This window comes from Nelumbo nucifera, chromosome 7 (genome assembly GCF_055504915.1).
Source record: "Nelumbo nucifera cultivar China Antique chromosome 7, China Antique-T2T, whole genome shotgun sequence".
Lineage (NCBI taxonomy): Eukaryota > Viridiplantae > Streptophyta > Magnoliopsida > Proteales > Nelumbonaceae > Nelumbo > Nelumbo nucifera.
Genome location: NC_142655.1, coordinates 49,325,060 through 49,347,145, shown reverse-complemented (window position 1 = coordinate 49,347,145; position 22,086 = coordinate 49,325,060). Strand labels below are relative to the sequence as shown.

General features: G+C 42.6%; 1 long non-coding RNA gene across 2 annotated transcripts; it reads left to right on the top strand.

Moving 5' to 3' along the window:
• Positions 1-12,635: 12,635 nt before the first annotated feature.
• On the top strand, positions 12,636-20,598 carry LOC104608104 (uncharacterized). 2 transcript variants are annotated; one of them, XR_016078477.1, is made up of 4 exons: positions 12,636-12,874; positions 12,983-13,500; positions 13,690-13,758; positions 19,743-20,598. It is a non-coding gene; the product is annotated as an uncharacterized LOC104608104 (long non-coding RNA). The 2 variants fall into 2 exon arrangements; XR_737049.2 differs by having other exon boundaries at positions 19,740-20,597.
• Positions 20,599-22,086: the final 1,488 nt, after the last annotated feature.

The window sequence follows — 22,086 nt, the reverse complement described above, 5'->3', positions numbered from 1 at the left end:
TTAGAGAAAATTAAAATTAAAAAAAGTTTTTATTGTAACTTTTTATATTTATATTAATTTAAGTTAAAAATAAATAGTCACATGTATGAAAAATGAGAGGAAAGGGAGGTCTGTGCGAGCATTGAAGTATGAGGCTCCCTCTATCAACCAAAATGTTCAAAAAGAAAGTAAAAAAAATAACTTCATTAATGTTAATTAAAATTTATAATCTTTAAGTAACATTGATATTTATATTGTTTAATTTATCTACTATTTTCTAAAGCTAAGTGCATCCTGGAGGTTCACGCTTCATATAAACTATGATAGTAAGCATTTCTTATATGTTTACACTTTATTTATAGTTATTTGATCCTTAAATTTAGTGTTTTAATGATTTTTGGGATTTATCTAAGTTCCCAAAGATAATTTTTCCATTGTATCCATTGTCTCTTACGTTGTGTTTGATTTGAAGGAAAAAGTAGGGAAAAGAAGGGAAAGATGAAGAAACTTATACGAACCTTGTATGGATTTTCCTAATTTTCCCTTCCTTTTCCTACCTTTTCCTTCAAATCAAACACAGCAGGTTGCCTTTTTTATGCTTTTTACTTTTCTAAAACTTCAAACTTTGCATGTGGCCAAATCCGGTTTGATAAATGGTTTGGATTAGCCACCAGATTCCTCCATGTAGTAAAAATTGGTGGGTCCATGCAGGGAAGGCCCTATAAAGGTTTGCACAACATATCTCAAATAATTGAAATATGATCTAATATATTTTTTGTTCCCTTGTCACTCTTCAGGTATACTGTTTAAATAAATAGCTATTTAACATTTTTGTTAATTATTTGTAATTTATTTTCTTTATTTTTCTAAGTAATAGGAATTCATTATATAAGAGCAATCCAATCATATATTAATAAGCTAACCAGAAATAAAAAACCAAAAAATGAAATTCAATTTTATTTTAAGCCAATAAGAACTAAACACCTAATAGTGTTTCAGTTACAACTAATTTTACAAAAATCATGAAAAAAGATGACTTCAATTATGAAAAAAATTATAGATGTGTAACAAGAAATAAAAATGCAAGAAGCATGTTAATAAAATGATTTTAATTAAGATTTATTAATGAGTACTACTTTAATGCTAATATATAATGTGTAGAGCCTAAAGATCACACTGTTGGTGATGGTAATACTAAAATTAATGAGGGTGATTTGGCCCGACCTCGTAGTACGGGGACACGTGGACACAATCTGGTATAAGTGACAACTTAGCGTGATAGCCTGGCCGTAACTTGGCGTAATGAACTTGCCGGAGCCCAGGCGGACAACTCGGTGGATGTGGCAACTCGCCGGAAAGTAACAACCAACTCACCCCGAATTCTCTCTAAGGGAGGAGTGCCCCGAGCTCCCTCCAAGCGAGGAGTCCTGAACTCCTCCTAAGACCCGAGCTCCTCCCAGTGAGCCCTGAACTCTTCCTGAAAAGGGTACACCTCGGTTTGCCGCTAAGTATCCCGAAGTGGAAGCACTTCGGATCAACACCATTAATACTCCTGCCCATACTTGCCTAAGGCTCGCCTCAAGCATAAGCACCTCGGCGCACCCCTAGCACCCCGGTATAGGGTAGCTCGGCCCAAGGTAGCTCGGTGCAAAGTAGCTCAGCAACCTGCAGGAAAGATCTGCCTGACAACAGTACCTGCCGAATCTGGAGGCTGTGCCCACGTCCCTCGTCAGGCGGCATTGTGCCTGCCATTTCTACAAGATGTGGCACGCATGATAGGTCCGTACCCTGCAACGACTGCCTGCATCCGCCACCTCAGCCCTGGCAGTAATGGCTGCGGTAGAGGCGGTTACGCTTGGCTTGGCAGAGGCGATTACGCTTGATTTGACAGATCTCTTATATAAAAGGACCCCGATCCCCAAGGAGCAAAGGTACTGAACTTGCACCATCTGCACTCTTAGCTCTTCTCTTCGCATTCTCTACATCTCTCTCAGAGTTCTAACTTAGGCATGGGAGTGTTACCGCCGGGCGAGCTCCCCGGGAATTCTTCACTTTCCTCTTTGTCTCAGGTACCGTCCATCACCAGCTAGGAGTCAAGTTCCCGCCAGCTATGAGTGTCCGGATTGCGCTGCATCATTTGGCGCCGTCTGTGGGAACGCTTCAAAAAGCCTTCCTCTAATCTCTACAACTCTCAGAACTCAACATCCATGGCTTCCTCCAGCAATGCCGGACGGGGTGCAAACCGAAATGCCTCTGAGGAGTAACCCCAGCTTCTCACTGTCTGCATTGGACAGTTCACCGTCCCCCTCTCTGCGGACGGGGTTCCCAGTCTGAATGTGCCTCAGACAGTGGCACCTGTGAACGTTCCACTTCCTTCCACGATTGGGACAACCTTCACTGAACCCTCCATCATTCCTCCGGTGGCCAGCCAAAGCCAGCTTGAAGACCTGATGCAATGCATGCGAGCTATGCAAGCTCAAATGCAACAGTTCCAGCAGTTTCAACTCTATCAGCAGCAAGTGCTGCATCAAGTTTCCTAGTATCAGTATCAACAACAGTTTCCTCCATTGCCTCAGGCCCAACACCCGCTCCCTCATCGGCATCCAGCCACGCAGCAAGCCAAGCCTCGCCACCGGAACAAACTTCCTTCTCGCTGGGGAGAGACCTCGGCATCGTCTCATGGCAGGAAAGAGAGACCAGCTACCCCTGCTTCGCAGTCTGCAGTCAGGTCGGGGGCCTCCCAACCTGTTAGGTCCGCGTCGCCTCAGCATTTGCAGTTCGAGATCCCGCTCGCAGAAAATCAGTTTGAGGTACTGACCGCGGATTTCAGGCAAGGCCCCTCAGTTCGCAGCTACCAGCAGCAGTCCGAGTCCGGGCCCATCGAGCTCGGTAACACGGAGGCCAGTAGTACTAACGCCGAACCAGCAAAGAAGCAGTGAAGGCATTGTCGAGCTCGCCGAGCTACCACTCACGACCTGCCCGAGCTCAAGGGTAAGGAAGAGGTAAGTTCGGGTGAAGTAAAAGCCACCCCACTTCTCTCAGTTCCATCCTCCCTATCTCCAGAACTCCTTGTTGTTCCTATGCCCAAGGACATTAAAGTTCCCCCGTTGGATAAGTATGACGGATCATTCGATCCGAATGACCATGTTGATGCCTTCCAGTCCCAAATGCACTTGGCGAGGGCCAGCGAGTCCTGCATGTGGATGGCTTTCTCCACCACCTTCAAAGGGGTGGCTCGCACATGGTACCGGAACCTTGCGCCCGGATCAATAAGAAGCTGGGCGCAGTTCGTGCAAGTCTTCACTTCTCATTTTGTCACCAGCAAGCGGTGCCCCAGAACCCAAGAGAGCCTCCTTGGCATAGTTCAGAGGGAGGGAGAGTCCATCCGGAGTTATGTCAAGCGGTTCAATGACGCTTGTCTACAGATAACCAACCTGGACCCCGCAGTTCGGCTCACCGCGGCCAAGAGGGGCATCACGCACAAGGAATTCAAGTGGCACGTAGTTGTTAATCAGCCCAAGACTGTGACCGAGTTCCTCAAGTTCGTGGATCAGTTTATAGGGATGGAGGAGGAGATCAACCAGAAAGGTGAATAGGCCTTTGAGAAAAGAAAAAGGGAAACAGAGCCCTCAACTCAGGGTGATAGCAAGAGGAAGCAGGACCAAGCTCGGGGGGCATGGCCAGGACAGCCTCTCCGAGCTCCAGCGGCAGAGAGGACGGACTATACGCCCCTGAATGCGAAGTAGGCCGAGATCCTTATGGTGATCGAGGACGCCCCATATGTGAAGTGGCCACCTCGGCTGTAGGCGGATCCTAGTGTAAGAAATAAAAATTTGTATTGTAATTTTCCTAAAGACCCCAGTCCTAGTACCGAAAATTGTAAAAACCTCCGCGACGAGATAGAGGAGCTCATCCGTCGCGGATACTTAAAAAATTTTGTACAGAATAATAATAATAATAAAGCAGATTGGCAGGGGGAGCAGAGCAGAGATGCTCCCGAATCCAGCAGGCACGCAGAGCAACCGCAGAGGCAGCTCCCTGAAGAAAGACCAGTTCGGGGAACTATTCATGTGATTGTTGGAGGTTCAATCGTCGTGGGCTGCACCTCGGCTGCAGCTCAGACATTAGCTCGCGAGGCTGCCAGGAAAGAACAGAATCCCCTGAAGCAGCCAAGGACGGAAGACCCAATCTTCTTCACAGAGGATGATGCGCGCGGGGTTCACTACCCCCATGATGACGCGCTCGTCATAAAGATAAAGATTAATGACTTTGAAGTCAGGCGTGTCCTCATTGACTTTGGTAGCTCGACAGATATCCTCTTCAAAGTAGCATTCGACAAACTTCAGCTATGGGAGAGTGATTTCAAACCTGCAAGCACTCCCTTGGTAGGTTTCAGTGGAGAGGAAGTCAAGCCCCTGGGAAGAGTCATCGTACCTATGGAGGTCGGCACCTGGCCTAGCATGGTAAGGCTCAACCATGACTTCTTGGTGGTCGCGACTCCCTCCCCGTACAATGCCATAGTCGGTCGGCCCATCACCCACGCCTTACGCGCAGTGGTCTCCACCTACTATCTAGCGATGAAGTTCCCCATGGACTTCGGAGTCGGGGTGGCGCGAGGCAATCAACTTGAGTCCCACAAGTGCTACATTTCCGCCCTCAAAGGAAAAGCCAAGGTGGTAGACGACCTCGAGTTGGAGCGACCTGCGGAGCAGTGTGAGGAGCGAGCTACACCCACCGAAGAGATTGTCTCCATCCTGGCATCGACAGAGGAACCAACTCAGGCAGTACAGATCGGCGCTTCTATTGAGGAGCCTCTGCGATCCCAACCGGTAAGTTTCTTACTTGAAAATTTAGATGTTTTTGCATGGTCCGCGGAAGAGATGCTCGATATATACCCTAGCATCATAACTCACAAGCTTAATACTGATCCTGTAGTTAGGTCCGTTAGACAGAAGAAACACAACTTAGCCCCAGAACTAAGGAGAGCAGTTGACGAGGAGGTCGGGAAGCTCCTCGCTGCCGACTTTATAAGAGAAGTCCATTACCCGAGCTGGGTGGCCAACCCCGTTCTGGTAAAGAAGGCTAACGATAAATGGCGAATGTGCATCGATTATACCGACCTGAACTGAGCTTGCCCAAAGGAATGCTTCCCACTCCCCAGGATTGACCGTCTGGTGGACGCGACCTCAGGGCATGAGTTGCTGAGTTTCTTAGACGCCTATTCGGTCTACAACCATATCAGGATGGACCCAGTTGACAAACAAAAGACTGCCTTCATAACCGAGCTCGGCCTGTACTGTTACAAGGTCATGCCCTTTGGGTTAAAAAATGCTGGGGCAACCTTTCAGAGACTTGTAAATAAGTTATTTGAGCCAATGATTGGTAGAAAAATAGAATGTTATGTAGACGACATGGTCGTCAAAACCCAATTTTCACATGATTTAATACAAGATTTGCATTCAGTTTTTGAAATTCTACGTAAGTTTAACATGAAATTGAACCCGAATAAGTGTGTCTTCGGTGTCACCTCGGGTAAATTCATAGGGTACATCGTTAACCAGCACGACATTGAGGCTAACCCGGACAAAATTAAGGCTATCCTAGAAATGAGACCACCCCGGAAATTGAAGAAGGTTCCTGCTATACGGAACCCTCCCTGCAAATCGTAATGCCGCCAGAAGGGTAGAGCGTCAGGCAGCCAAATACGTCATGATAGAAGAACGACTGTACCGAAGATTCTAAATGCTCCCCTATCTGTGCTTCATGTGACCCTCTGAGGCCAAGCTTGTCCTCCGCGATACTCATGAGGGCCTGTGCGGCAGACACTTGGGGGGCAGGGCCCTCACCCAGAAAGCATTGCGACATGGGTATTACTGGCCAATGATGAAGGCAGACGACCGAGCTCGTCAAAAAATGCGACAAGTGTCAGAAGCATGCCAACATCCACCACCAGCCTGCCGCTGACCTAAAATACCTTACTAGCCCGTGGCCATTCGCACAGTGGGGGATTGACATACTCGGGCCGTTCCCACCAGCAACAGGGCAAAGAAGGTTCCTAGTGGTGGCAATTGATTATTTTACTAAGTGGGTTGAGGCTGAACCCCTCACAATGATCACAACTCGGAATGTGCAGAACTTCTTCTGGAAGAGCATAATGTGCCGTTTCAGACTACCTCGGGTTCTGATCTCTAACAACGGTAAGCATTTCGAGGACATTAAATTCCAGAACTGGTGCCAAGACTTGGGAATTCAACAGAACTTCACCTCAGTGGCACACCCTCAAGCAAACGGTCAAGCGGAAGTCACAAACAGAGCTATCCTCCACGGACTAAAGGCACACCTGGAGAGAGCGATGGGACTATGGGCAGACGGGCTGCCTAGCGTATTATGGGCTTATCGGACCACAGTAAAGACCGCAACAGGCGAGACTTCCTTCAACCTCATTTACGGCACTGAAGTAGTCATCCCAGCCGAGATCGAGGTCCCCACACTACGACTAGAAGCATATGATGACAAGGCAAATGAAGATGAGCTACGCACCAACCTCGACCTACTTGATGTGGTACGGGACCTCGCATATATCAGGACCGCGGCCTACCAGCAGAGAGTAGCTCGGTACTATAACGCCAAGGTAAAAAAGCGGAACTTCTGCGTCGGAGACTTGGTTCTTCGTAAAGTTATGGTGCCTGAGCCTGACGTTGGTAGGCTCGGGCCAAATTGGGAAGGGCCCTACCGAGTAAAGTGGGTGCTCGGGGAAGGTACATATGAGCTAGAAACCCTAGAAGGGAAACAAGTACCTCGGGCATGAAACATTGTCAACTTAAGGCAATATTACCCATGATCGCCGAGCTGAGTGAACTACAAGTCGCTCTCTGAGCCTAAGGGCCAAAATGCCGAGCTAAGAAAAAGACCTCGGCACTATAAGACCCAGTCGCCTCTTCGGCATGGGCAAACTCCAGGAAGGGGTGAACCATAGTCGCTCCCAGAGCCTAAGGGCTGAAATGCCGAGCTAATGATGGCCTTGACACTATAAGACCCAATCGCGTCTTCGACATGGGCAGACTCTTGGAGGGTGTGACTAAGTCACTCCCCCAGCCAAAGGGCTAAAACACCGAGCTAACTAAGGGCCTCAACACTACATATGACCTAACCGCCTCATCAGCGTAGGCTTAGTATGCCTAGGACGCAAGCAGCTCGGGTTTGGACCCTACGGTGCATAGCCCACCTCGGCATACAACAGGTTGGACCCGCTAGGGAAAACTAGCAAATCAAGTAACCTAGGAGTAGACAGGTCGGGCATATGCCTTACTATGTCGCTCACCTCGGTGTACATTATAAAAACCACCCCTACAAAGTACTAGGAGACAGTTCGGGGTGACGACAGTTCGGAAAGCGACAACACTTAACTCTAATAGCTTGAATAAAACAATCATTTCGGCAAGTAACAACACTTGGCAAAAAACGAATTTCATTAATGGCGAGTTCTATACAATGAGCTTGATAAAAAAAAAGAAAGAAGAAACTAAAGCTGAGCTTGCAGGCTCATAGTACAAGGACAACTATTTTGGCTCGTCGTTTCTACTCGGGACCTCCTCGGGAGCTTCGGCCAGGTCGGTGACATCTACCTCGTCGTCGCCACCCTCTTCTTCGGAATCCGGATCCTCTGTAGCTTGTCGGGCTATGTCATTCGTGATCCATGAAGTGGTGGTTGCACTTGTGTCGAGCTCGAGGTACGTGTGCCTTATCAACCACCTGCTAAGCTTGAAGCCCTTACGATAGGTCTCCCTCAGCACGGTATCAAACCTGTCCGAGTTGACATAGTCCATGACGGCCTTGACCTTTGTCTCCTCTATGGCCTGGGTGAAGATCTCGGTTTTCTCCTCAATATCAGCCTTGAGGAACTCCACCTCGTGCTCCAGGGTTCCCTTATCCTCCTTGAGGCCTTTCACCTTGAGCTCTAAGGCCCCCTTGTCTGCCTTGAGCGTGTTCACCTCGCTCCTCAGCCCATCCCTCTCGCGTGCCAACTCTTCTTTCTCCGCCATCAGTGCTTCGATGACGTTCTTCTAAGCTGAAGCATCGCTCTCCAGCCGATAGATTTGGTCGCAAGCTGCCCTCAGATCGGTATGGACTACGCGAGCTGAGTCCTTGGCAGCTAGAGCCTGCTTCAGGTGCCTCTCGGACTGAAGGGTCAAGGCGTGCACAACGGAGTTCACCTGACAAGAGGAGGTCAGTTAGCACCGAAGAGGTAACAAAAAAAAAGAGGGGAGAAAAGAAGTCTTTAGATCTTACCACCATAGAGTGGGTGGTAGCCCGGGCCCTGAGCTGACCAGGAGTGTGGTCGGCCTATTCGGAAACCTCTTCAGCGTAAACAGCCCCCTTACTCTTCTGAAGGCTGCAGTGTGGGATCAGGATACTCTAGGCTCCCTCTTGACTCCCCGAGCTGGAAATCGCCTTCTCGGCTGTGCGAAGGGGTTCGACGGAAGCTTCAGCTGCTGCATCAGCGGCCTCGGTGGTGACCTCGAGCTCCACAGCTGCCTTTGGAGCTGGCTCTACCGATGTCTTGGGCTCCCGAGGTGGTAAGACCTCCTCTAAATCAATGATCGGAGGTACATCAGGGATCTCAGGCTTAGAAGTAGGAACCTGTGGAAGCTCGGGCTCGGAGGTGGGGGCCTGCGGGGACTCGACACGAGCTCTCTTGGCAGCTCACTTCTTCCTCCCCTTCATATGGCTAAAAAGCCTCTCCCCCTTGAGCTTCTCTTCCTCCATGGGACCTGCAACAAAGCTCGGTGTTAGCAACCCAAAGGGACAAGCTACTAAGGTAAAATGTTCAACTCTAGGTAGGATGACCTACCCGGGCTCAAGCCGGCCTGTATGAGCTTGCTCTCGGCGATATAATCCTTGTAATTAAACCTGAGCTTAGCCAATGACTGAAGTGTCTCCCTTGTCTTCTTGTCCAGGATAACGCCGGGGTCTTGAATAGTCGCCCTCCATTGAGTGAGGAAGGGCCACCCTGCGGTTTTCCGGACTACAAAGTAGTCCTACTTCCAAGCCGAGACTTTGCTGGGAAGCTTGTACAATAACTTGAAACTTGGGCGAGGGGACAGGTAGTAGGCTCGCCTGTGCTCGGGGAGAACGTTTGAAGCGCTCTTCTTTTTTGAGAGAATTGAACAAAAAATATCTAAGTCTAAGGGGAGGACGTACTCAAAACAGAGGGAAATGGTCCCGACCACATTACGAATGGAGTTCGGGTGATGCTAGTCTATTGTGACGTTGAAGTGGTTCAGAACCTCTATGATAAGGGGGTGGAAAGGAAGACGGAGCCCGGCTATGAACTGCTCTTGGAAGATCACGATCTCGTCAGGACCGTGCTCCCATGGGAAGTTACCCACAGGTAGACTGCAGGTATACTCCCTAGGTAGGTTGTATTGCCGGATGAGGTGTCGGAGTCTCTCCAGGGTCATGGTATAAGGACCGAACCTATCCGGCATCCGACCTCGGTGAGAGGTGGACGCCAGATTACCCGAGGCTTCCCGCACCTTGTGAGACTAGACTTCGGTGGGGTCACCCTGAGCCGAGGTGCCCACCTCGGGCTCATCCAGTTGATTATCGAAACTAGACATAGTGAAGGAAAGAAACGAACTGGAAGAAGGAAACTAAAAGAAAAGCTACAGGGACTCACCAAGGAAAGCAACCGAATTGGAAAGAATTGACCCGAGCTGGAGACCTTAGACGCGAGCTCAAGATGAATGCTGAGAACTTATGGCGAGGGAAAAATGACCAGGACCCCCACTATTTATAGCCACTGTACTCGGGCATCAACGGTCAAGATCAAGATGATCTGACGGCTCTCAAGAAAACCGGCTATGCAACCCCCGAGGTAAAATTGGTTTAGCGCATTTTTTGACGTCCGCGGAGTCCATAGATTGCGTGACGTCTGCGTGTGTACTGTACGCGACCTGGGTTGCCCTTGATTGAGCCGAGCAGTGAACTGGTCCGACCAATAAGCTGCCTGACAAGAAGGCTTGAGCTCCGAGCCAAATCCACCCGGCACACGTGGACACAACCTGGCATAAGTGACAACTCAGCGTGACAGCCTGGCCGTAACTCGGCGTAACGAACTTGCCAGGAAGTAACAACCAGCTCACCCCGAATTCTCTCTAAGGGAGGAGCGCCCCGAGCTCCCTCCAAGTGAGGAGTCCCGAACTCCTCCTAAGACCCGAGCTCCTCCCAGTGAGCCCTGAACTCTTCCTGAGAAGGGAACACCCCGATCTGTGGCTAAGTATTCCGAAGTGGAAGCACTTCGGATCAGCACCATTAATACTCCTACCCATACTTGCCTAAGGCTCGCCTCAAGCATAAGCACCTCGGCTCACCCCCAGCACCCTGGTATAGGGTAGCTCGGCAACCTGTAGGAAAGATCTACCTGACAACAGTACCTGCCGAATCTGGAGGCTATTCCCACGTCCCTCGTCAGGCGGCGTCGTGCCTGCTATTTTTGCAAGATGTGGCACGCCTGTCAGGTCCGTACCCTGCAACGACTGCCTGCATCTGCCACCTCGGCCCTGGCAGTAACAACTGCGGCAGAGGCGGTTACGCCTGATTTGGTAGATCTCTAATATAAAAGGACCCCGATCCCCAAGGAGCAAAGGTACTGAACTTGCGCCATCTACACTCTTAGCTCTTCTCTTTGCATTCTCTACAGCTCTCTTAGAGTTCTAACTTAGGCATCGAAGTGTTCCCACCGGGCGAGTTCCCCGGGAATTCTTCACTTTCCTCTTCGTCTCAGGTACCATCCGTCACCAGCTAGGAGGTAGGTTCCCGCCAACTATGAGTCCTGATCACGCTGCATAAAAAATCAATGTTGGTGATTTGCTTGATTTTTAGTTGATCAATCTTTAATAAATTATCAATATTGAAGAAGTTTATTTAAGATCATGTAATTAAAATAAAGCATAAGCTTTTAAATTTATTCAAGCTAAAAAATAGTGGCAATAAAATGCCCTATTGTGAGTATCCTTAATATTTTTAAGCTAAAAAGTTATATAGTTTGTATTAAAAAGTCCATACATATTTTATACATATAATAGAAGTGATTATAGTCATTGTTAAACAACTTCGAAATGAATAATAGCATTTAAAATAAAGGAAAGTTAAAAAAATTGTGATATTCGATAATCATGTATACAAAAACAACAATTAGCATTATATTATCATACTTTAAGGTAACAAGGGTCTTACAAAAAAAGTAGTAAGGGCTTTGGCAAAATTAGTGGAATTAATTGATGAGACTTTTAGGATTTATAATTTCATATTTCATTTTAGCATTTAAGTTATGCATTAAATCAAATTATATCAATTGATTTGATATACTTTGAAGCTCCATTTGATTTGTGGGAAGATTTGAATGAAAGTGTAAAATTTTCATTTTTTTTGTTATTTGGTTATATAATAAAAAACAGTGGGAATATTCCTTTTCCTATGTTTAGTTTATTGGAAAATAATTGAGAGAAAATATGTTAAAATAGGCTATATAAAACAAAGTTTAAAATGAACTTACATATTCGGATCTAAAAGTTAATTATATCTCACAAGTTATTTGGAAATTCAATTGAAATAGTGGATTATTTGGGTTCCAAAAACATGTACAATCACTTAACCCATGCATCTTTCATATACATTTATCTCATAGTTCCACTATATAATATTCAATTTTCTATAACCAATTGCCAAAATCCATGCACCACAAAACTTTCTAAAAGAAAAGGTGCACAAATAATATAATATATTGAACTAATTTACTAATTAGAGCTTGTACATCACAAAAAAAAAAAAAAAATACAATAAGAGATGAACAAGTAACCTTTACAACTCATTTATTTTTAAAGATTAATAGACAAGATCCAAATTTAAAAGAAACAAAAGGCAATGAACTATCTATGTCTAACCATCAAAGGTCTCCAAAGCTACTATTACTAAAGCATGCTCACATAGAACTTAGGAAAGGGTGTCATGGTTTGTGCCCTCCGTAGGGACATGTGATGACACATTAACCAATTCAGGTGGTACAAATCAAGTTAACCTTCTAAAAGTAAGTCTAGAAAGGAACTTTCTAGAAGTAGTTGTGAGTCCTTGAAGAGATCTGCACACAAGACGATAACCACACACACCTTGTGAGTCCCTGAAGTAGTTGTAATGGTTCTTGCTTTTAGAGATTCTTCCTGCCATATATAGTTCTCACCCAGATCTTAGATCTGAGACCTAAGCTCCATCCTCCCTGTAACCACTATTCTCCTCCACAAAGTTCCTATCAAGACCTTTCCACAAATTGATTTTGTTTCGTCTTCCCTGGTTGATGTAGGCAATTTATGGAATAATGTAAATCCTTATGGTGCTATCATTTCTTTGATTTGTTATTATTGTTGAAGAAAAGTGGTATTAGAGTGTTGGGTTTGTAGTGGGAATCAAGAATTTTGGAGTATGGATTTGTCAAAGATTTAAATGCATGGTTTAAGATAGATAAATTTGATGGAAATAAGACTTTTTGATTTGTGGAAATTCAATTCAAAATTCATGATTCGTTGATCTAACAAGGTCTATACAAGGTTTATAAGGGAAAGGAAAAGGTTGGAATAAAAGAAGAGTTGAAGGATTATGATATGAGGACAACAAGTATGGTTTATTTCTCTTGTTGATGAGGTATTATACTTCGTGCCACTAAGGGTATTTTTGGTATTGACCATAATTTATGGCATACCAATATTTTTTCTTTCCTTTCAACACCCAAATACAAATTACTACAGTAGCAACTTCGTTTTCTCCTTCTCCACTTACCCATCGAACCAGATAAAGAATGAAGTAGCTGATAAGAAGAACACCAATAATTCCACTGCAACAGGTTAGGGCTTTGAGATTTTAGCTTTTTCTTTCAAATCCAATTCATTTGAGCTCTTTTTTCTATTTAAATAAACAAGAAATTGATTCTAATCCCTTCTTCTCTAAATAGTCTTTCTGATGCTCGCCTCCTCCCACTCTATTCCGAATGATTTATTAGATCAGAAGCTCTAATATTGTAGAGCAGCAAGCTACATCTGTAGCAGACAAGAAGAACGACAATAGCTTTCTTAGATTGAAAGAATGGACGGTCGCGTTGGTTTAGGATTCCAAGTCTTAATCCACAGACTTCACATCTGTTTCAATGCACAGCTCCGAAAAGCTTCTTGAGTTCCTTCAATTCTCCTTCATTCGTTCGTGAGTTCCTCCAAATAATCCTCTATATATGCTTGTACAGAGGACACAAGCCCAAATTCTCCTTCACATCTGTTTCAATGCACAGCTCCGAAAAGCTTCTTGAGTTCCTTCAATTCTCCTTCATTCGTTCGTGAGTTCCTCCAAATAATCCTCTATATATGCTTGTACAGAGGACACAAGCCCAAATTGGGAACTCAGGCGCTCCTGTTTGTGCGAGTAAGAGAAGACTGTAGACTTCCTATGAATTTGGTGAATCCTGGATAGTGGATACAAGTAAGTGAAATTCAAATTGTATTGCCATTAGACTTGAGCAAAAAATTGTAACTTAGAAAAAGAAGCAGGCTATTATATACTGTTGTTTAATTGTTCCTATTTGTCCTCCTTTTTCTATCTTCACTTTTGAGTGAGAATAAATTCTCAAACAGATGTGCATATCCATAATCCATTGCTTTTTGCTCTTAGTCAAACCGTCGGCTGACATTTAAACCAGACAAAGTACACGGGGGTGCTCTTGCTTCACCAAAGTCGTTGGTTTGTTTTCTTTCTTTTATCTGTTTTCCTTGTTGCATGATGACATGATGATGTTGGCTATTCATGTAGTCCTATACAATGGTTTCTTAATATTGTTATTTTTGCTACATTAAAAAAGATAATGGTTTCTTAATAAGAAATTTGAAATTTTATGTATTGAAGTCTTGAAACTTATATAAAGATTTAAAAGAGATCTTCATGTGATCGTTTTTTTAAATATTGTTTCAGTAAAGCATCTCATATAAATGAACATGATCATATAGTGATAGTTTTGAGTTCTACTTCATAGCTGTCATTTGATTCATATCGAGAACTCCTAGTTGGCCTGGATGGTAGGACCATTCGACTCAGGAACCGTCTAGGCAACTGGTTCTATTTTACCCCAAACCCGGTCCCTGGCCAAAAATCGTTGAATCAATCAATGACCTGTTGACCCGGGGCAGTCGAATCGTCGACCCATTGACCCGTTCAATAGTTTTTGGCGATTTTTTATTTTTAATTTTTAATTTTTGTTGTCAGATGGACCATCAATTCAAACTGGATGGTCGAACTGGTGACTTGGAAACCAATGGCTAGAATGGTTCTGTTTCCGAGTCATTTTTTCTAGATGTCAATAATTAGACGAAATAACTTTGTAGTCATAGTCATGGAAAGGGTGGACATAGCAAGGGATTCCAAAACCTTGAAAAATAAATCCAAAGTGACCTTAAACAGAGAAACAAATTGGTAGTAAATCCACCAAACTGGAAAAACCATGGAAAAAAAATTAGAAAATCGAGTCTAAAGTTCCGCTTTGAGACGGAGCTAAACATATATGCAATTAAAGAAAGAGAAAAAGCAAGTCGTCTTCTAAGAAAATAAAAAAAAAACATTACACAAGAAAACCCAAAGAAAAAACAAAAGGGAAGAAATAAAATGGTAGTAAACCCTAGACTATTTTGGAGGATCTTGAAGAAGAAAACCAAACACACAAAAAAAAGCAGAAAATGAAAAAAAAGGAACATACCACACACACTTGAATAAACCCCACAGTAGAAGAAACCTTTGAATAGTGAAAATCCAAAAGCATAAAAAACCATGGTTTTCGAATCACCGTTGACTTGGATGGATAGACATTTTGGCCTAGGAACCGTCCAAGGAACTGGTTCCATTTTACTCCAATCTTGGTACCTGGCCAAAAACCATTGAACCGGTCAATGACCCATTGACTCGGGTGGTCGAACCATCAACTCGTTGAACCGTTCAATGGTTTTTGGCCTTTTTTATTTATTTTTAGTTGGGAATTGCCTAGGTAACCGGTTACAGTTTATCCCAATCTTGGTTCCTGGCCAAAAACCATTGAATCAATCAATGACCCATTGACTTGTTCAATGGTTTTTGGCCGTTTTTTAATTTTTATTGTCAAAACGGGTCGTTCGTTCGAACCGGATGGTCAAACCATTGACCCAAAAACCAGTGGCCAGAATGGTTCCATTTTTGGGTCGTATAAGTCACACACTCGAATGACATAACATGCATGATACTGCTTAATGGACATCACACACTCGATTTTTTGCTTGTAATTTTTGTTGTCATAATGGGCCATCCATTCGAAACGGATGGTCGAACCGCCGTTTTTTATTTTTTTAATTGGGAATCGTCTAGGCAACCAGTTCTGTTTTACCCCAATCCCGGTCCTTGGCAAAAAACCATTGAATCAATCAACGACCCATTGCCCCGAGTAGTTGAATTGTCGACTTGTTGACCCATTCAATGGTTTTTGGTTGTTTTTTATTTTTTTTTAATTTTTATTGTCAGAACAGGCCGTTCATTCGAACCAGATGGTCAAACCATCGACCCGAAAATTGGTGGCCAAAATGGTTCCATTTTTGGGTCGTATGAGTCACATGCTCAAATGACATAACACGTATAATACTACTTAATGGACCACACACACTCAATTTTTTGCTTGTAATTTTTGTTGTAAGAACAGGCTGTCCGTTCAAATCAGACGGTCGAACCATCGACTAGAACGGTTCCATAAGTTTTTGCTTGTAATTTTTGTTGTAGAACAAGTCGTCCATTCAAACTGGATGGTCAAACCATCATTGACATGTTTAATGGTTTTTTGCCGTTTTTACTATTTTTTTTTAATTTTTGTTGTTAGAACAGGCCATCCATTTGAACCGGACAATCGAACCATTGACCCAAAAACCAGTGGCAAGAACGGTTCCATTCTCGGGTCGCATGAGTTACACGTTCGAATGACATAACATGTATGATACTGCTTAATGGGCCTTACACACTCAATTTTTTGCTTGTAATTTTTGTTGTTAGAATGGGCCGTCCGTTCGAATTGGATGGTCAAACCTTTGACCCGAAAATTGGTGGTCATAATGGTTCCACGATTTTTTACTTGTAATTTTTGTTGTTAGAACGGGCCATTTGTGAAAGAATGGTAGGATCCATCATATGGACGCCATAAAGATTGCGGAATGGGTGGGCGAATTTCAAAAATTTTCCTACCTTCTTCCAATTGGGAATCATATTCCCTAATTTTAGAATACAATATTCAAAGATCCTACTTGAACCATAATTGAACCAGATCTAAACCAAAAACAAAGGGAGGGATTATACTTGATCCGGAGAAGCAATATCTCCCAAAGTTGGTGTTCACGCCCAAAGAGGACACCAAGATTCGCTCCTGCTGAATCATTCGCAAGAATCCTCTGGAAACTCTGAACACCAAATCTTTTTAGTTCTTTATGCAAAACTGATATCAAGAACTGATTTCTTGATTTCTTTCCTTCAAAGATCGAATCTTGTCAGAAAAATGGCGGCAGCTGGAGGAGAACTCCTGAGATGAAGATGGCTGAAATTGCTTATCTTCTCTTTGGACTGTGTATGAGATCCAATCTCAATTCGCAGGATGATTTTTTGCGCACAAACCCTAGGTTTGAATTCTGATTATGTTCGCTTAGGGTTTCTCCTCTTTTTCTTCTTGATTAAGAAACCTCCTAATTAGGAGTTATACCAATCCAAATCAGTATTTGGATAGGGGATGATCTTAATCCTATCTACAGATTATGTTAGCTTACCCCTGATCTTATCAGGAGGTTACCAGATTCAAATCTGATTTGAATTTGGTATCCCAGAGTGGATTAGGTTAAAGGCCCAATCCTTTTTCTAACTTTAATCTCAGATTTGCCCCTTAAGTGGGTGATCATATCAGCCCAGTTCGAAATGGGCTTTTGGCCCATTAAGTGTTCAGTGCTTAACTAGTTTCCAATCTGCGGCTCAGTTGGGCTTCTTTGTATGGCGTGGGACCCAAGCATTGATCTACACACTAGCCACATGGGTTCAGCCCAGCCTTTATTACAAGGCCTAGCCAAATTCACTGAGAAGTTCAGTGAACCCCTGAGCCCATCATATGGACCCTATGGGCCCAACACTTACATTAAGTGGTCCTTGGGCCAAGCCATCTTATAAAAACCTAGGGACTGTGGGCAGGTGCAAGATTAGCCCATCAGGTATTATCCTAAATGGCCTTACACTTAACCTCTCAGCCCTTAATGATCAAGCACTACCGGGCAAGAGAGGATCTCTCCCTCGGCTGCAAGGAACAGTGATGCTTTCTCCACTCACATGGATCCTGGGAATTAAAACCATTTGCAAAAATTTTGAAACCGTATATATATATTTTATATACAAATTTTGCAAAACAAAATTCCAACGATTGAAATCAACTGCTGGCAGTTTGGTTTCCATCAGAGAGAGTGCATTCCCGATCATTACCTTTGTCCGACAAAGGGGCTGATCCTATCACTATGATCACCCACTCAGATGAATTCTCAGACTGCCCCAACATGCCCAGGTTTTGACCCCCGCTAAGGATCTTACTGATTGGCATATCAAAGTAGCCCGATCCGACACCTAGTGAAGTATTATAATCGAGTCTAGGGGTCAGGTGTAACTTTCTAGTTTTGCCCATTTGTCTCAAAGGTCCAGGGCAATACTGGAAATTTGGTCTGGTTCAAGGAATCGAGTAATCCCATACTGCATATGCCTTGGGTCTTACCTTGGTGGCCGAGACAGGCCATCCCAACACTTGGCAGCACACCAGTATCAGCCTTGGCAGGATAAATCTCCCCAGACTTATCCCATGATTGTGAACATTTAAAACTAATACGAGTTTCAATAAGTGTCCAGTTCTAGGGTCTTACACAGAATTATACCAAACAACATGAATCAAACATGCACTTTATTTATTTACACTAAATGTCAAAAGTACATCAAATCAGATTGAAATTAAGGGCATACAAAACTGTCTAGCAGTTTGTTTGAACCAAATGATCGGACCATCGACCCAAAAACCAGGTGGCAGATAAGATATATAAGATTTCTTATATTTGTTTCTTGTAATTTGAGAATTTTCAATAAGAAATCTTTAATATATTTATATATATATATATATTAAAGGGTATTACTGCCATTTGGCGAATGGGGAGACCACCCCTTTCCTTTTAATAGATATATATAAGATTACACGTTGCACCTTACTAAATATCTTTGTTCTTGAAAACCCCGAATGATTTCATTTTCTTACTTTTTGATTGGTATTAGCTGGATTTGCATTGGCAAATATCTTTTAGCGTGGCAAATTGACATTGGCCATTATATATGATCCTATTGTGGGATGGAGGGTGGAATTTTGGGAAGAGGTTTGATGGGGTGAGTTACCTTTGTACCTTTTATACCCTAGTGCCTTTGCTTGTCTATTCATAAAAATAATATCATTTTTTTTTTGTTTTTCTAAAACTGAGGAAGTTAAGAATATCTTGAAAGTTTTAAAAGCGCGTTTTTCTTTGTGCAACAGGGATACATATCAGGATTGGTGTCTTTGACTTAGAGAGACAGACAAAATTAAATGATGATAAACTCACTGTTGTTAGAATAGGAAATATGCTGATGTCTATGGTACTTGGTGAGGGAAACAATGTCATTGATTTCTTTTTCCAAGGAGATCCCTAAAGCAACATACAGTATGGGAGATTCTACCTCTAGCAAGATCAACTTCCAAGGCTCAGTTTAGAAGGAGTACAAATGCAAATATGTAGAGTGCAAAATCTTGTATTTTGTATTATTTTATATGTATTTGCACTGTATATGTTTGCATTTGTACTCTTTCTAAACTGAGCCCAATGGATATTCTATTGTGGGGTGAATTAGGGCCATGGGGAGAGTTGCAATTAGTTGACATAGAATGAAAAAGGAGGGCCAGTTAAATATTGCTCTGTTGTACTCAACTATCCACATTTACGGATAGTGGGGAGATACTTATAAGAAAATGACACTGACATTGGCAGCATATTTAGGGAAAGTGAAGGTAATATGCTGCTTGTCTTCTCTGGACAATGGGGAAAAGATTCTTCCGGGATGAGTTATTGGTGCCTGTCCATGGGCTTAGGCAATATCCATCCATTTGTTTGGACATAGTGGTGGTGGAAAGATATTCAAATTTGGTTGTTAGGTAGTTGAGATCATTGAAAAGGGATGGTAAGATAATTATGTACATATATTTTTTTTTGGATTACTCATATATACATACTTTTTCTTTTTCTGGATTACTCGTATAAGACAGAATTCAAAGTTCAAATTTTGTATGTGCATGTGTCGACAAATATCACCTAGTGCAGAAGGTGGTTGCCTAGGGGTAAAAATTGGTGTCATTATATTATGCTAGGTAATATTATTTATAATAATCCCTCTCTCTCTCTATATGTGTGTCTGTTGATGCTTTAGCAACCATGTCTATAAGTTTCTCTTTTCCTTAATAGCAACATGATGATCATTTTTTTATCTATAAAAGAGCCAAATGATGATCATTTTTTTATCTATAAAAGAGCCAAATGATGATCATTGGGTTTTATAGATCCTTAAATGAAACTTACTGTTGGAGTTGAAAGGATGTTTTATTTTTATGACCTTTTTCTGTTCTTTAGTAGGTTGTACTAGATAAAGAGAAGAAGGTGGCAACTGTGGAAAAGGAGGTGGATGGTGGTCTTGAGACTTTGTGTTTAGACCTACTGGCTGTAATCAAACATCAAACCCTCCTCATGGTTTGTGTATATCCTAAGTATTTAACAGCAAGGTTTCAGTGTGCTTCACCTGAAACACTTGTTTTGGTTGCTTTCAATGTTCTACATTCATTTGAATATGATATGAGACACTTGTTTATGTTAATGTTATGCAATTTAAATTAATATTGTGAGATGAGACACTTGTGAATACTGAAGTAATGATTTGCAAGTGGTATGTTAATGGCTAATGATACTTCATGCTGAGGAGGCTTATAGTAAATGTAATAAGTTTCTAATTTCTCATGTTGTATTTTGGGATATTTACTATATTTTTCTATTTTTCTAATTTCTCATGTTGAATTTGTATATGAAGGGGAAGGATCTACTGCAAGGCATACACAATGATTTTCTGATTGGTGAATGAAGAGGAGGTGGGAGTAGTTATAGATTCTCTATAAGGGGAGGGGATCTGATTCTTTTCCCATCTGAAATTTCTCTCTAGTTTTGCTTTCATGTTGGTGATTGGTGAATGGGTTCTTTGATATAGGAGTTTGAATTGTATCAGTCCTAGGGCTTTTCATACATAGGTAAGGTAGCATCAAGGATTGTCATCACATCGTAGGTTTGAAGCAGGGAAAGGGTTACTTGGGAGGAGGCTAGTTTATGTAGAGTGAAACCATCACAAGAAGGGTTACTTGTGTAGCAGCATTGTTGTATGTTATGGCCTTAAATGTTGAGTGATTGGATTTGTCATGTTCAATCAGTTCTAGGGTATAACTTAGGAGCTGTTTGGTAATGGTTGAAGTTGTTGAACTGAAACCTTTGTTTACTCTTTTAATGGATAAAATAACTAAATAATAAAATATTCAAGAGAACAGTAATCTATCCAAATTCAGAACCTGCTTAAAATCATGTTCACTAAAAGTCAAATCTATAAGACGTCCAATTTTGCCAATTCAGCTATGTTATTAAACGACCAATTGGAAACAGTGCAAATACAAATATGTACTGTGCAAAACCTTGTATATAATATTTCTAAACCTTATATTTGCACTGTACATATTCATGTTTGCACTTTTCCCAAATTGAGCTTTAGTGATCTCATATTGAAAGGGAAGAGAGGAGGATTAAGGGGAGCAGAGTTACCCCCAACTAGTTAAATGTAATTGATCATCTCATAATAAAAATCAGAAAATTGATTATGAGATGATCAATTACATTCTACCAAATGTTGACTGTGAGATTGATATCCACCATCGATAAATACATTCTACCAAATGTAATTGATCATCTATTTGGGGGAAAATTGATGTCCACCATCGATAAATACATTCTACCAAATGTTTACTGTGACACAAATATTGAGGAAGCATGGTGTTGGAGATCAAATCAGTCCCCCCAACGTCCCACAGCACATCCCCGCTGTGTATTGGATACATCTTCTCATCATGACATCATCATTTTTGGTATTATCATTGAGAGATATTTGTAATATACGGCGGGATGTGCTGTGAGGGGCTGATTTGAACTCATGGTGTTGTTGGAAAGTTTGTGGAGTTCTGTAGTAATTTTAATATTGTTTGAAAATAATGGAAGTAATGATAAAGTAGACTAATACATACATAAATTGACCGGAAGAAGTGATGAAACAATGAGTATTTAAAACTCCCCACCCACACATTAATACATACATAAAGTGAAAAGAGGAGTGGAATTATAAATTGAAGTTCTTAGAGAAGTGTGCCTTGCTTCTTTTATGCATTAGGTGGCAATGATAGATGTGTTAGACAGTTTTGTATGCCCTTAGCTTCAATCCGTTTTTGATGTACTTTTGTTATTTAGTGGAAATAATTAAAGTGTATGTTTGATTCATGTTGTTTGGTATAATTCTGTGTAAGACCCTAAAACTGGACACTTATAGAGACTCGTGTTAGTTTTAAATGTTCACAGCCATTGGATAAGTCTGGGGAGATTTATCCTGCCAAGGCTGATACTGGTGTGCCACCAAGTGTTGGGATGGCCTGTCTCGGCTACCAGGGTAAGACCCAAGGCATATGCAGTGTGGGATTACTTGAATCTTTGAACCGGACCAGATTTCCAGTGTTGCCCTGGACCTTGGAGACAGATGGGCAAAACTGGAAAGTTACACCTGACCCCTAAACTCGATTATGACACTTCACTAGGTGTCGGATCGGGCTGTCTTTGATATGCCAATCAGTGAGATCCTTAGCAGGGATCAAAACCTGGGTATGTTGGGACAGTCCGAAAA